We start from the raw sequence: 17,355 nt of genomic DNA, 5'->3' as shown, positions 1-17,355 counted from the left end.
CAGAAGCCCTGTCCGCCCCAGTTCTTCAGTGTTCTTCAGGAAAAATAAAGAACACCGTTAACAATGGAGGGTTTGGATGGTTTTAGGTGCCCAAGGCCTAAAAGCTACGATTTCATGCCCTAATATGTGAAATATCAGAGAAAACAACAACAAAAGAGAAGTTTGAGGACTTACAAGCGTAGGGCAGAGTCCTCTTCTTCAAGCACAAACTCAGCGTTGGCAAGGAACAAGGGGCAGGAGCTCTGTGAAGCTTGATAAGCAAAAGAGGCAGTAAGAACGGAAGGAAGAGGGCAAGGGCATGTATATAAAGGGTAAGAAACCGCCCAAATTCAAATTTGCAAAGACGGCTGGGTTAGCCGCTCGAGGGCAAATAGAAGGACGAACACTCTTTGTAAGGAACTCCTACACTCAAACACTCTCTGGCTCTCTCTCTCCTCTCCCTAAGGTGTGTGCTAATTAGATCGTTGGAGGGGTTTTCCGGCCACACACCGCCGGGTAGCTCACCCTCATTGTACTTTCAGGTGATCGGACAGAAACGGAGCTTGGAAGAAAGGAGTACGGGCTTGCTGAAATAGTTGCTCCCCGTACAATATATAATTGTATATATCTTTCATGTATATGCTAAATAATTTGAAGAAAAAAAAACAATTAAAAAAAAAAAAATCCATATCATATGTTCTGTAGCATTTGAAAAACAAAAACAAAAAAAATCATTTTGACTTTTTAGAAGTGGGTTCAAATCTATAATATTTCAAAATCTATAATTTTTTTTTTTTAAAAATGCTGATTTTGAAACTATTTTTGATCAACGGAAAGTTCACGGATAAAAGAAATGGAAGTTCATCTCAAATTCCTTCAACTCTTACATATGATTCTGTCATTTCATTTCCAGTCACTTGTTTAATTGTGTTCTCATTTTATTTTCGGAAACAAAACCAATAAAAAGTTTTTAAAGTCACCTGTTGTTTCTCATTTTGGCCCAAAACAGTTTTTAACAAATAAACAGTGAATTGTTTTGGTAAAGTTTTTTTGAGGTAATATTTATATCAAATTAATCATTAAATATATATTTATCAGAGTGCGCAGTGGATAGCTTAAATATATGACAAATTTCGAGAACGAAATTTTTCAAAGGAGGGAAGATTGTAACAATCCGAAAATTTAAGTTGTCCCTTAAATTTTATATTAGTATTATTTAATTATAAATGATTTCAAAAAAATAATTTTAACTTTATATAATTATTCAATATTATTTTCTGCATATTATGATATTTTTATTATATTTTTCTCTATATTTTTCCTAAATCAAAATACACTTAAACATAACATTTTTTTTACAACAAAACTACATATCCCCCAAGTTGTCGTGCTTGCTGCCATGCCCTCTTGCCTATATATAAATGGCTAACCTTTGAGTATTATCCTCACCTTTTCACCCAAACTCTCTAAAACTCTCTCTCTACTATCTAGTGTTTGTTTTTATATATAAAATTTTGAGTTTAGTTTGGAATATTTAGTGAGTCGCAATGAACAAAAGGTAAAAATTGGAATTAATATTAAGGTGAGTTATATTATATCTTGAGTTATCATAATATATTTTACGTATGTTTTGAGTTATCATAATTTATTTTACGTAATTTATATTTTATAAATTATATTAATATTTCAATTACGTTAATTATTTTTATGAACCTTTTTGTTTAAATTAAAACTCATGGATATAATTGGACAATAATTTTATAAATATTTATTTTTGTAAGTATCACCATGGGAGTTCTATGCCTTGGGAGACTTAAATAACGACTGACTTCTGATTGGTCACTTTGTTGCCTTCTGTCGGTCATGGATCCATTGACCTCTGTTCTGACTATCATGCTTGTGACCTCTGTTCTGTGCGGAGTTAAGTACTACACTATTATGGAAGCCACCTCTAGAATCCATACGAGCCACCTCTTGAATTTGTGCCTCTATATTATCATGAATCCATTGACCTCTATTCTATTCTACACCGTGGATATGGTTATATTTTTTTATATAATATCATATGATTTCTGAAACGAATTTCTGTTATAATATTAACAACTTATTTACTCTAGTAGAAAAGTATTCTATTTTATCTATTTTAAGCCTAAAACTTATCCATGGTAATTATGCTCTCAGTATAATATTCTCACTCTGTCATGTGCTTATAATTGTTTGTCAATTTTCAGGAAATAATACAATTCAGAAATAGCTTTTGGAGAGTCTAAGAAGCAGGATTGTGAAATAGACACGCATAGCACTTTTATAGTATTTATAATTTTATTCTTCATATGCAAATATCTACCTTTTTGGTCAATAAATTTTATTATAAAATAGAAGCTCCAGTGATTATTTTAGTACCTTTGCTTAAATATTATTTCTGCTTGCGCTTATTAATTTACGTAAAAATTGAAGGTAACTTCAGTTACTAGCCATCATGATGCTTAACCCTTGGGTATAGCGAGCGGGTCGTGACATGGTCAGCTACTATTTATGTACGATTTGGCCAGCCGACTACTATTCATGCTAGTCGACACTGTTCACTGACAATTTCTTTTTTTATAGGAAAAGCAGGGTTTTTCAGCAGAGCTGTTGGAACTATGCGTAAAAGGAATATTTTGAAAAAAAAAAAAAAGAGTTTTAAACGGGTCTAAAACACTTGGCCAAGACAGGTTTGAGATTAAGAATGAAGCACAAATTCCATCTTTCTTATTGAGAATGTTATGAGAAACACATTCTTATTTTCATCGTCGAGTAATTAAAAGAAAGTGCCCAAGTCTTAGGACTGGTCAATATGGGGTGTCTACAGCGTGTTTGGAATGTGTAATTCTTCCTCTCACGATTATACGATTACAGTGTGCTTAAAGTGTGTTCTTCCTCACACGATTTTAGCTTCTTTGGAATGTGTTCTTCCTCATCTCATGATTTCAGCATGGTTGGAGTGTGTTCTTCCTCTCACAATTTCAGCGTGTTTGGAATGTGTTCTTCATTCTCTCATGATTTCAGCATGATTGGAGTGTGTTCCTCCTCTCACAATTACAGCGTGGTTGGAGTGTGTTCTTCCTCCTCTCATGATTTCAGCATGGTTGGAATGTGTTCCTCTTCTCACGATTATAGCGTGGTTGGAATGTGTTCCTCTTCTCACGATTATAGCGTAGTTAGAGTGTGTTCTTTCTCACACAACTTTAATGTGTTTGGAATGTATTATTCCTTGCACGATTATAGCGTGGTTAGGGTATGATCATCTTCACATGATTTTAGAGTGTTTGGAGCATGTTTAGATTTTCATTTCTTACATTCATGTAAAAAACATGCTTGCATCACTCATGTAGAAAGAATGATTGAACAAAATTCTTTACTGTACTCACATTAGTTAGCATGCATCGTGTTGCCATATTGGCAGTTTTATCATTGTTGTATCTTGTCATTAATTTTTAAACCGGCAGTGTGGTACATGTTAGACTAGTTTTCAAACAAAACTGGCTTCGCGAAGTGTGTAAGTCCGATTTTCAATTGCATTTCGAGCATATCATTTGTATCTTGCCCGTAAACTACGCTGGTTTGATTCCTTATAAAGGGATACGCAAGCAATCCTTGGGTTCAACTAACTACATTTGTATCTTACTTGTTTGCCCAAGCCTTACAGCCTTGTCAAAAGGGTTGTCTTCGGTCTTTGACATTCATTCACGTCATGAAATGATTTCGTGCTCTGTCAAATAGGGGCAACTGTAGACATTCCATTTTGATTGACTCTAAGACTTGGGCGCTTTCTATTGATTACCCGATGATGAAAATAAGAATATGCTATATCAGAAAATCCTCAATAAGAAAGATGAAATTTGACCTTTCTTTTCTATCTAAACTTGTTTTGGCCAAGTGTTTAAGACTCGTTCAAAACTCTCTTTTGAAACTTTCTTTCCGCGCTTTGTTCGGAGCATTTCTGTATTGTTCCAAGGCACATTTTTTGAATTTCAAAGTAAAATGTTTTTTCAAAAAATTAAGCAAAGAACAACGTAGAAATAAGAGAAAAAGATGATAATTTTGTCAAAAAGTTCTGTTTCGTGTAAAATAGTCAAGCCAAGGCCAATATTTTGGCCAGCTAGCCAACTTTTTGGCCAATTGGCTAATTTGTCCAAGAACAGGGTAGTTTCGGCAGAATTCTTCTTTAATGCGTATGGGACATGCCACCTTAGATATTTCTGATACATTCATGCACGAGATGCATAAACACTCACCCTCCATTTTCAAAAGCACTTGCCTCTTCAAAAAATGAATAGCTAAAGCAAGGGGTCAAGTGCTTTATCCTTGTCACCCCATGGTCTCTTGTCTTCTTTGTCTCTCACTATCTTCTTGACTTAGCCTTCCACCATTGTCTATACAAACAACATCAGACTGTTGGGAGAGGGGATGGATTGAGAAGAGAAGACTAGAGATAGAGAAAGAGAGAGTCTAAGCTTTAAATTAAAGAGTTGGCCAAAATGGAGTATTAGTTGTGAACTTCTATTTTCTTAACTATACATTGTTATATCTCATCTTCTATTACCAAAATCATCCAAGTCATGTCACTGTTGTCAAATTCTAGAGTTTTGATCAAAGAGAGAGTGATTATTGTTAAAACAGAGAAAATCAGGGAGTTCACCAATTTTTCTCCACACACAGTGTTAAATAATTCAAGTCACCATTCTAACTAAAATTTAAGTTTTCGAATTGAGGATTAAGAACATAATTCACAACCTTAAGGGTGATCAAAAGGAAGTTTGAAAGGTGAATTTTCAATCTCTTTCATTTTCTTGTATTTTCTTTCTTATGTTAATTTTCTTACTTTGATTTCATATTATAAACTTGTTGTAATCTAACTGGAAGTGGTTAATTGTGCCACCTATATATTCCCCGTTTGTTCTTTTTTGGTATCACAACAAAACAGATTTTGCCAGGCCTAATTGGCCGGTTGGCTAATTTATTCGCCAACTAGCTAATTAATTAGTCGGCCGGCCAACTTCTTTTAAACAAAACAGAGCAGTCTTTTGATGATGAACAGAACAGTATTCGGCGGTCTTCGAAGCACAGCAAGTTTCTGTTTTTCTTTTAATTTGAGAGATTTGTGAGGTTTTATTTTGTTGTAATATTTTCTTCCTCTCCCTCCCTTATTCGGATATATAATTATTCAAGTATTGTAATAATTTTCCGTCCTGCTTCTTTCTATCCCTTTCTATCTCATTCTTTTACTGGTTTTCTTTATTTGTACATAAACATCATATTGTCTTTTTATCCTATCCTTGCGTTGCATTCATGTTTCATGCATCTTAATTCGGCTATATTTACATTTATAAATTTAATCAATTCTTATGTGATTATGTGCGTTATCTCATGTTTTTGAGATGATTCATATGTCATATATTAGAAGCTGAATCTTTAGTTGCATTTCATGAGTGAATTGCTTTAGGATTTTGTATATAAGATTATGTATATTTTTCTAACTTTGTTTTGTAGTTGTTCGTGGGACATCGGTAAATATGTAAATTTTTATACTTTAACATCCGCATTTGTGTGTTTTTCTCGCTATGTTTAGCATTCCACCATGTAACTATTTGATTATTTGATATATCTCTATGAATGTCAGTGGATGGAGGTTGTATTATTCAATTTGGAATAATATCGATTTTTGTGTTTGTCAACTCAATTTTTGTTGAGTTGAACATTATTCAAACTCTTTGAAAATATATGAAATCAATTTGTCCTAAAATGGATGACATAGTTTACACTTTTTTGCTTCACATAATAAATTTTAGAATTTATTAAATACATCAGAATATGAATATATAAAATAAGTAAAATTCTTATCATGATTTAGTAGAGGTTGATCTTTGATCGAGTAAGTGGATGTACTCAATTAAAGATATTCCCCTCTCACACCTAATGTTCTGAACCGAGACATCTTTGGTTACGACGAATAATGACCTTGGCATGAGTCACGGGTTTCCTAATTTCTCAAAATATTAGGTGACAACTTTGAGATTTGAATATGTAGTCCATTTCTGATAAATATTTTGCAATAAAATAGATTTTTTTAAAAAAATTGTCGAATCTGAACTCTTATTTATGTTTCATATTGCACTTGTGATAGTAGATAAAAAAAAATTGAGGGTCTAAACTATTTAGCATGCACGGATATCCCCGATATTACAATAGTCAAATGTTACATCAGCCATCCGAATGATCGTTTGGAAAATCAATCGACATGTCAGACAATTTAAACAAACTCAAATTAAAATTATCTAATATTTTTATACGCATAATATCATTGTTTTGCGTTTGGGGATGTGTATTTGGTGAAATGGAAATCATCGGAGTGCACTTAAACTAGGCAGCATGGGGACCAACTTCGAAATCCCCGCCAAGAAAATGCAAAACAGCGAGCGGTGGCATCAAAGAAGTGAATCTTAAGAATTTGTCTTTGTGAATAAAGACAATTCAGCCGCACCAGATTACTATGGGACACATTCCGTACTTCTATATTCATTGGATCCAACTTTCATGTAGCCAACCGCTAATTGGTTTTTCTCAAAAGTATCATTGAAAGTATGACGTCTTCATCATTCGTAACCATTAATCATAGTCACTAAGACCATCTCTAAGTTTTTATTTTTTTTTCCTTCAAATTTAAACTAGCAAAAATTATAATTCAATGCATGTTTTTAAAACAAATTCAAATTAATGGTAAATTTTTATCAATTTTAATAACTAAAATTATAGCTTTTTCATGAATTTGTAATTTTTTTTTAAAAGCACCACTGATTTGTAATTTTCTCATTTAGATTTAATTAAAAGTACTCAGAAATCATCTTTAATCTATTCATCAAATGTTTATCAAATCAAGTGAATTTTTTTTTTCATTAAATTGAAAATTTATCAAATCCTTCGTCAAATTATGATGCATAGTGCTTGGAACTCATGGTCAAACAAGACAAAAGGTACTAGTAGACATATACTTGAAACATGAAATTTGGTCGAGACATGAAAAATGACGTGGTAACCAATACCCATTGATTTATTATGGCTTACAATGGATTTCAAGCAAATTTCAATGTTTAGGCTCTCAATTTTGCAATTTTTTTTGTTTTTGAAAATAATTTATTCGTCTATAACTTAGCCTAGATTAATTCAATTGGAGTTAGATTTTTTCTTCAAAATTTGTATTTTTCATTATAGTTTTTAGATTTGAGTTTCACTCAAATCTTTTCATTTTTGATAAATTTCGTAATTTCTTCAATTTGGGCTTAATTAGACAATATTACATTTTTCAGTCTATTTCCTAGTTTAAGTAGAATTTCGTTTTATTATGAATAAGAGCTGGTATCTCTTTTTAATTTTATACAAAGCAGATGATTTTGGAGATTAATTTTATACAAGAGATGGTATCTCTTTTTATTAAATTCGGGTTATTCTCTGTGTTTGATTGCCATTACCTTCCTTGCATCGAATTAGGATTTCATGAATATTCAAAAGATGAAGCATTGCAGATAATTTTTTTTTTTCCATCAAATTTGATGAAAAGAGAATTCTAGGATAAGTAAAAAAATAAAAGATTTGAAATAGTTTATATCAAATCAAATTTTTTATTCAAATTTAAATTCAAATTAGATAAAAATTTTGATGAATGGTTAGAGATGCTCCGATGACATCTCTAATCTTGCACTAAATTCTTCATTAAATTTAAATTTAATAAATTTTTTTTGAAGAAAATGATATCTAATCCATTCATTAAAGTTATATCAAATGAAATTTTCACGAAAAATTTCATCAAATGAGAAATGAATCAATTCTATCAAATTTTCAATAACCATTTGCACTTAAATCTTAAATTTCTTTTGTTACCAGAGAAAGTCAATGACCAATGATAATTAACACATACATAGGTAGTGTTTGTTTCTTTTCTTTTTGAGGAAATCTAGAGACCAAAAAAGATCCCAACAATTTGTGTTTATTCTCTTACTTTTCTGCAATTTTTTTCTTTTCTTTCGCTCAATGCACTGTTTGCAGTGGGTAATTATTCAGAAGTCATAAAGTATTATATAACATTATGAAAATTATTGGTGTTTGAGGATTGAGTTGAGTTGGGTGACTTTTTATCTGTCATTTGTCTAAACTTAAGTAGATTGAGAAAATTAATTTGCATCCGTTCACTTAGCCTTTGTTTGGAAAGAGTTAATTTAGCCTATTTTTTGACTTTTTAGATAATTTAGTCTGTTAAATTAGTTCTATTTGAGAAGAACTTTTGAATTTTTTTGGTTTGGAGGTGATGGTTGCGGAAAAAAAAAGAAGTGAAATGATTATATTTTGGATGTAACATTTTGTCTTATTGGCTAAATTAGTTTATTTTGTCTTTTTATGCTTATTTAGGCATTTTAGCTCTTCCCAAACAAGCTCTTAGTTAGCAGATGTGAATTAAGCGGCCGAGCGAGTTGCTGGGTCGATGCTGATTGGTTTGACAATGGGCTTTACTATTTGGGTATTTTTTGAACTATTTTCTAGTATTTCTTTACTATTTTGGACCCAAAAATTTTTATTCTTAATTTTTTTTATAATAAAAATAAAGGCCTAACTTCTCTATTTCATAATAGAAAATATAATTATTAAGGTAGCGTTTGATAACGTTTACGTTTTTTGTTTATGTTTACAAAAATTTTATAAACTAGTTTTTGTTTATTTTTAGAAAAACATTACTATTTGGGTATTTTTTGAACTATTTTCTAGTATTTCTTTACTATTTTGGACCCAAAAATTTTTATTCTTAATTTTTTTTATAATAAAAATAAAAGCCTAACTTCTCTATTTCATAATAGAAAATATAATTATTAAGGTAGCGTTTGATAACGTTTACGTTTTTTGTTTATGTTTACAAAAATTTTATAAACTGGTTTTTGTTTATTTTTAGAAAAACATAAATTATAAGCATGTTTGGTTTGAACAAAATGTTTAAAAAAATTTAAAAACATAAACTAAAAAATATGTTTGTTCAGACCTAAAATATTTATATTTATTTTTATTATTTATGATAATGGGATCACACACATTGTAATTGAAAAAAATTTAATTGGAAAAAATTTAATTGAAAAAAAAAATAATTTGCATCCGTTTAGCCTTTGTTTGGAAAGAGCTAATTTAGCTTATTTTTTGACTTTCTAGATAATTTAGCCTGTCAAAATTAGTTCTATTTGAGAAGAACTTTTGAATTTTTTTGGTTTGGAGGTGATGGTTGTGAAAAAAAAAAAACATAAAAAGAAGAAAAAATAAAATAAAATGATTATATTTTGAATGTGACATTTTATTAGCAGATGTGAATTAAGCGGCCGAGCGAGTTGGTGGGTCCATACTGATTGGTTTGACAATGGGCTTTACTATTTTGGGCATTTTTTGAACTGTTTTCTAGTAATTCTTTACTATTTTGGACCCAAAAATTTTTATTCTTAATTTTTTTTTTAATAAAAATAAAGGCCTAACTTCTCTATTTCATAATAGAAAATATAATTATTAAGGTAGCATTTGGTAACGTTTACGTTTTTTGTTTATGTTTACAAAAAATTTATAAACTAGTTTTTGTTTATTTTTAGAAAAACATAATTATAAACGCGTTTGGTTTGAACAAAATGTTTAAAAAAATTTAAAAACATAAACTAAAAAATATGTTTGTTCAAGCTTAAAATATTTATATTTATTTTTATTATTTATGATAATGGGATCACACACATTATAATTGAAAAAAAATAACTAAAAAAAAATTATTTGAAAAAAAAAATTGAAAATAAATTATTTGAAAAAAAATTGAAAACTGAAAACGTAAACTCATTTTTTGAGTTTACTTTTTTTCCTCAAATTTATAAACTTAGACAACCATTTATAAACCAAAAAAAATTATCAAATAAGTTTTTATGACAGTTTTTAAAATTCTTATAAATATAAACTGATAACGGAATGGTTACCAAACAGGCCCAACAATAAAATGTCATTTTGTTAACACACAAAACATAAAAGTATAGCATCATTTTCATAGGATTGTTGACAGATAGAGTCGGGTGGTCTCTCACTCACCATTTGTTCGAACTTAGGTGAATTGAGAAAAATACATATGCATCCATCCGCTCCGATCATTAAGGCTATGTTTGGAACCGTTTTCAAACTAGTTTTCCACTTGGTAGTTTGAGTATGATGTTTGGATAGAGTTGTGGAATTAATTTTCCACAACTTTGCACAAAACTCTGTCAAAGAGAGCGGGATTTTCAATTTTTTTTTTTCGAAATTTGGCCTAATCGGTCGTCCGGCCGGTTGACCGGAACAGTGAAATATATATATATATATATATTTGATATGTTAATTTGTATATATTTGAAAAAAATATTTTCTGAATTTTTTAAAATTTTTATGTGCTTTTAAAATAATTTTGAGTTGTATGTTTGGTTATGAGTTATAAATTTTTGTATCAAATTTCAAATGTCACATCAAAAATTCTCCACTCAATTCAAAACCTTTTCAAAATTATTTTCAAAACTCTTTCACCAAACAAATTTTTCACACTTAAATCATAATTTCAAACCTCACAAACTCAAAATACAACTCATACTCTCAAATCATAATTACAAAGCTCTACTAAACGCAACCTAAAACTATCCATTCTGTGACAAATTGGATAAGCTAATTCGATTTTTATAGGTCAGATGGATATGCTTGCCCTACCCTAGTGAGAATGGTTTCTCTCCATAGTATTATTCTTTATATTTTTTCATATTCTACTTGGTGGGTCCCATCCTAATCCTACTAGAATGATAATCCGAGTTATTTAAGTCGTAGATCCCATAGTAAAGACCATCTATGCAAAAAATCAACATCATCGATGAATATCAATAAATAAATGAACAAATTACATTTATTTTATAAAATTGACAGTTTAAATTTAAATTTATAGTTGTCATCCATTTTTTAAAAAACAAAATATGATTTATTCATGTATCTAATTATATTCGACAATTTTTTTATTATTTATTTATTTATTTATTTGCACAACTCATCTTTAATGTTAGATCGACGAGATCAACAGTTGAAATCATTGTTCTAGGCTTGTCAGGTGTGATTTCAGGATTTTTTTTTAGGGTACAGTAAGTACTCTAATTTTTTTTTTCCAGAATAGACATTTAAAATTTTAATTTTTTTAAACTTTTCAAATCACACAAAAATAAATAAAATATAATATAATATAATAAAATTCTAATATATTGATATCATTGTTTCAAAAAATAAAATGTTGATACAAAAATTTAGATAAATATACTTTATTTTTGTCACTAGCATGATAAAAAAAAATAAGAAATGCTCCTTTAATTCAAATTGAGATAAGCTATAAAACTGTTGATCAATATTAAAGTTTAAGTGGTACACTTGTTAAGAATTGCAAAATCACACAATTTTATCAATGAAGTACTTTGCACAGGTTGAAGAAGCAAAGCTCCAAAACATGTCGTGTGTCACAAAACATATATATTGATTAAAAAGTTATGGGTTGAGTTGAGTGTTCAAGAAAATAGGCTGGGTGGGTGTTCAGGAGAGTGGTTTAGGATGTTCAGGAAAGTGGGTTAGCGTGTTTAGGAAAGTGTTTTGGATTGAATTACATATATATATATATATATAATAAATAAATAATTTAGGGTGCACAGCTCAATTGAACACCCAACATTAGCTACAGAGTCACCCCTAGGGCTCGTGATATGGCTAAAAAATAGAATATGAATGGATATGGAGGATAGTGGTATGAAAATGAGTCATTCCCCGACATTACTATTTAATCATAAGTGCACAAAATTAGAACACATAATATGTACAAAAGATGCATTATGTGGATTCATCTTGATTGAGATGGACACCATACTTCAAATAAATATCAACCACATAATGTATTTTTTGTGCACATTCTTTATTTCAATTTATGCACTTAGCATTGCTCCATATGACATTTGTCCAAATGGTGTTTCCAACCAATAACATAATAGAAAACTTTATGGGTAGAATAGTGCTGATCAACCTTTGTTACATAGTTGAGTGATAAAAAGATTCACTTATCGTATTTTGTAATTCTTTATTTATCGAGAACACTTCGTAAATAATACCAATTTTAACAAATAATGTTCTTTTTTGTAGTGTAAGTCTTCGTTTTGATTGCAGTATTTCTTGTAGATACCCCTTGGCTTTTTCTTAGATATTTCCTTTAACTTCTTGTGAGGCATATTAGAAGTTTATGTACAAATATTTGAAAGAAAAAATATTAAAAACAAAAGGGGAAATAAACCAATGGGTAAATTACAAATACATCTCCTGATATTTGATTAAATTATGAATCACTCTATGTGGTTTTGAAAATTACATTCTACCTCCTAAGGTTTCTAATTTCATAACAAATCATCCCTTTTATTAATAAATTATGAAGTTAATTAATAATTTTTAAAGATGTTCGAAAAATGTTTCAATTAATAATTTAAATAATTTTATTATTGTATATGAGAGTAATTATGAATTTAATTTTTTAATTAATTATGTTAAATAAAAAATTCTAACAAAGTGATATTTATAATTTTTTAAATCATAAAAAGTAATATATATTTTAAGCAAAACTCAAAAGTGTATTTATAATTTATCCTAAACTGATTATTGCTTGTAACACCATGAACTTACATAGAAATAGTAGCATTATTATATACTTTCCTCTCTTCCTCTTTTCCTCCACCCCCCGTCCCTTCTAGCCTCCCTTCTCTCTTTTTATGTGTAGCAGTACTCAGTACTCAGTCCTCAAGGATACTCCATGGCGAAATCAGTTTTTTGTGGTCCAACTTTCTCTGAATTCTCTCCCTCAATGGGTACTCTTATCTTAGCAAATCTTATTTGGAAGCTTGATAAGTGGAAGCCATTGAGGAGAGGGTTCAAAAAATGTTGGCTTCCTTTAACCCACAAATGCATTATCAGACTTCCTTTGATAGCCATAAGGTAAGTGTTTTACAATAGGAGTTTCTATACTAAGCTTCATTTTTTTTATGGTTTTAACAATAAGTGCGTGCAGATTAGGTTTTACGAAAAATTTCTTCGTGGCGTGTCGTCATCTACCTCCTTATTTTTGTTTTGCTGATAGAACATTCATTCATGGCACCATGATGGTGCTTATGCAAATGCAAACATAGCACTTCTTTTCCTCTTAAAAAAAACTCTTCTTGTGAGTGATTTGGTGGTGGAATTTATACATATTTTCCTACCCTTCTATTTAACGTGTGTCAAGAAAATGAAAGACAAAACAATTTGTCTATGTTTTAGTTAAGTCATGAAATAATATCATGCAAAGTTTCATAAAATTAATCGAAAAGCAATTGCATAATATATAATAAAATTCTACAAACTAATTTAATAGTAGAAAATCTTCGTGAAAACTTTTCATGATATTTCTTTCATAATATCTAGTATTATTGTTTAGTTAAGGCAAATGCTAATGAAAGCCCTTTGGGCAGTGAAATGGTTTCGATAGACTTGTAAAAATTGTATAAAAATAGATTAAAATGTTATGAAATGTATAAAAAAATATTGGAAAATTGACTTTGTACATTTTATTTCTCTTATTGTCAATTTATTAAACTATCATTAGCATAACTCTTTAGTTAAATTTCTAAATTGAAATTATAGACTTCAGATATGGTGAATAAAATAATTGGGTTGAACAGAGGAGTTCAGCAGCTTGGGTGCTGGAAAAGATAATTTTAGTTTGTTGAAAAGAGGTTTTGGTGATTTGGTGGGTTGAATTTGTGGGGAGTCATGTATTTTATTTTCTAGTTAAGTTTTTCTTAATTTTTTTTGTTTAAAAAATTGTGAGGCCAAGGGATTGGTTGTATATATGGATGCGAGTAGCAGTAGTAGGGGTATTTTTGTACTTTCCGAATCTCTCTCGATGCATGTGATCTTCATGTACTTTTAATTTCATACTGTTAATGAAATTTTTCTTTACTGATCAAAAAAAAGTTTTAAGTTAGTTACCACTGGGTAAAGACAGTATACATGTGATTTAGCTTGTATTGTAGTATAGTATAAATTAATCTAAAAAATTTTAAGATCTTAAGTGAATTTATACCAATAATTAAATGTATAGTTTGGATTTTCTTAAATTTGTCATCAATTTGAGAGAATGTTTGGACTTGATAGGTCTATTTTGGGGCTTAATATTCATTAAATGGAATATTCATGCAAAAATTTAATATGATTGAATATAGGTAATTATATGTTTGAATCATAATTGTATTACAAAAAATGAATGTTTATTTTGAAATTATAATTGTCATCTACTTTATTAAAACAAATGTAATTTAAATGCATAACCACCGATGGTTAACCATCTTAAATTTTTGGGTAAATTACACTTTGCCTCCCTGAAATTTCATCCATTCACTACAAAAAAATGCACCTTCGGCCACCAAAATTGGCAACTAAAAAAAATTTAGTTGCCAAAATTTATGGAATTGGCGACCAATATTTTTTTTAGTCGCCAAAAGTAAAATATTTAACTACTACTTTTTTTTAGTCGGGGTATATTCATTATTGGCTACTAAAAAAAAAATTTAGTCGCTAAAAATGTTAGAATTGGCGACAAAAAAAAAAACTTAGGCCTCGTTTGGGAACAAACTATTTTAGTAATTTTTTGACTTTTTACGAAAAGATGTGCAGAAAAATAGAGAGGTGATGTGATAACTTTTAGTAACTTTTTGACTTTTTGGCTAAAATAACCACTCCCCAAACGAGGCCTTAGTCGTAGTATATTGACTTTTGGCTACTAAAATATTTAGTCACTGAATGGGAAATAAAAAAAAATTATTTTTCTCTTTGGCAACTAAAGTTTTAGTTGCCAAAAGCTTACTTTCAGCGACAAAAAAAAATTTAGTCGCCGTATATTGACTTTTGGCTACTAAAATATTTAGTCGCGGAATGGAAAATAAAAAAATATTTTTTCTCTTTGGCGACTAAAGTTTTAGTCACCAAAAACTTACTTTCAGCGACAAAAAAAAATTAGTCGCCATATATTGACTTTTTGCTACTAAAATATTTAGTCGCCGAATAAAAAATAAAAAAAATTATCTTTTCTCTTTGGCGACTAAAGTTTTAGTCGCCAAAAACTTACTCAATCTTTGGCTGCAAAATACTTTAGTCGTTATTTATTTTTATTTGGCGACCAAAAAATTATTTAGTCGCTAAAGGTTGTATTTGTTTTAGAGGGAAACAAATTATTTTTGGCGCCCGATATATTTACGCTCTGTTCCCCTTTCACACGCACACTTCTGTCTCAAACACTACCAAACTTCACCCCACTCACCACCAGCGCTCACCACCGTCGCACTTCGCCACCGCCACATAATCACAGGTATTTTTCTCTCTCTGTCGCTCTCAATCTATCTCATTCTCTGTCCATCTCGACCTCTCTCTTTCTCTCTCTATCTCTATTCCTTCCTCTATTTCCCCATTTCTCACACTTGCTCTAGGGTTTTATTTGATTTTTTTTTTTTGTTTAATTGTGTGTTGATTTGTTAACTCAAAATTCTAAATTTTGTGTTCATTATGTGTTGATTTCTCACACTTGCTATAGGGTTTGATTTATAGACATAAATCCCAAATTCAAGCTGATGAGCTTGATTTCGAACAGCCACTTAGATGCCAATCTATATATTTAGAAAGAAATTAACCTGGGTATACTGAGATTTGCAAGCCATGATACTTCCATAGAAACAATTTTGAAATTGTCACCGTACCCATTATATAAGTTTATTTAAAATATTTTTGGATATAAGCGAGGGAATTTTGCAACTCAAAGAATGAATTGTACTCTTCCAAAGATTAGGAGCCCTGTCATTTTTACACACCAAAGAAAGCTTATAAAAGGACTCATTTGAGAAACTTAACTTGAATGGTCCCAATAGGATAATGTAAACCTTCAGGTGTAACGGCCCAAACATCTGCTATTTCACCAAGAAATAATAAATGTGGTCAATGGGTTTGCCAATTAAGTAATTTTGTTTCATTTCCTTTCTTTTCTTTTTTGGCTAGTGAAATGTGTAGGCACCATAATATCTCATTAATTTAAGAACTCCTGCTTACTTGCTTATGTATTGAACTTACGGGGAATGCTTAGAGTCTTCATTTGGCCGTCTATCCTTTTTAGTCGATGATGGGTGTCCATTCCTTTCAACTCAGAAGGAGACTTCAGAAGGAGAATTTCTTCTTCCTGTTCTTAAATTTCTTTTAGAAACCTGGGGGGCTTGTTTTAATGTTGAGAAGGTAGATTTACTCGACATTGTGTCTGGGGCAGTTGGTTTCTTTTTTTTCAGTTTCTCTGTTGCGCTTCATTTGAGATGATGAAATTGAGGAGTTTCAAAAGAATTTGTAAAAACAATAACCACACTGATTTTCTTTCTTCAGTCTATTTTTAATAGGCTTGAAGGTTCCTAATCATGCGCTATCACCAAAAAAAAAAAAAAAAAAAAAAGTGGTTTAAGTATCTTGGAGTATTTATTGGAAGATAAGGTTTGGAGAATATAGTATAGGAAAAATAGGTAGAACTAAGGACTAAAAGAGAACAAGAAAATAAGCTGATTATTTCTTTATTAGTATGACTCTTATGTAATAACTACGTCAACATACTTTTCCTTGGTCCTTCAAATTGAAATAGTACAATAATAGTGATGTATGTTGTTGTTTCCATTTGGAACTTCCCATCTATTTGATTTGGTTTCAACTTCGTTCCAAGATTTTGAAAGTGTTAATCCACAAATTATATTGTATTCACTACGCTCTACAACTTTTGAGTATTGTATTGTTACTCATGCATATATTTCAATGTTTTTGTGCCATACACTTTACGAACTTTGTTTTTACACTGTTTTACTTACCGTGCTTTTGGAAATTGTAAACAGTACATGTATTTTATTCTTTTTAATTTTATTGACTATTCTTTTATTTTTTTTATTTAGAATGGGACAAAAGAGTTTGTTAGTAAGGTTGTCTCTGACTTGAATGGAGCAAAGCTGGAGCCTGATATTGTTGAGTCATTGTTTTGCTTCCATATAATATCTTTAGTGTACTTACTTATTTGTGGCATCATATACTTTAGTTAGGAGGCAAGCATTTTATTGGGCCTAAGCCTCTTGGACTTGAGTTTGATTGAAGTATATGTATTTTCTCATAATCCGTTATATAGGTCTATTCTTTAATTTACGTAATATTCTTTAATTTGATCTTTGTAGCATGATACGTATTGTTGGGTTCATT

This window comes from Camellia sinensis, chromosome 15 (genome assembly GCF_055761805.1).
Source record: "Camellia sinensis isolate YWXY chromosome 15, ASM5576180v1, whole genome shotgun sequence".
Lineage (NCBI taxonomy): Eukaryota > Viridiplantae > Streptophyta > Magnoliopsida > Ericales > Theaceae > Camellia > Camellia sinensis.
This window is presented reverse-complemented; position numbering follows the sequence as displayed.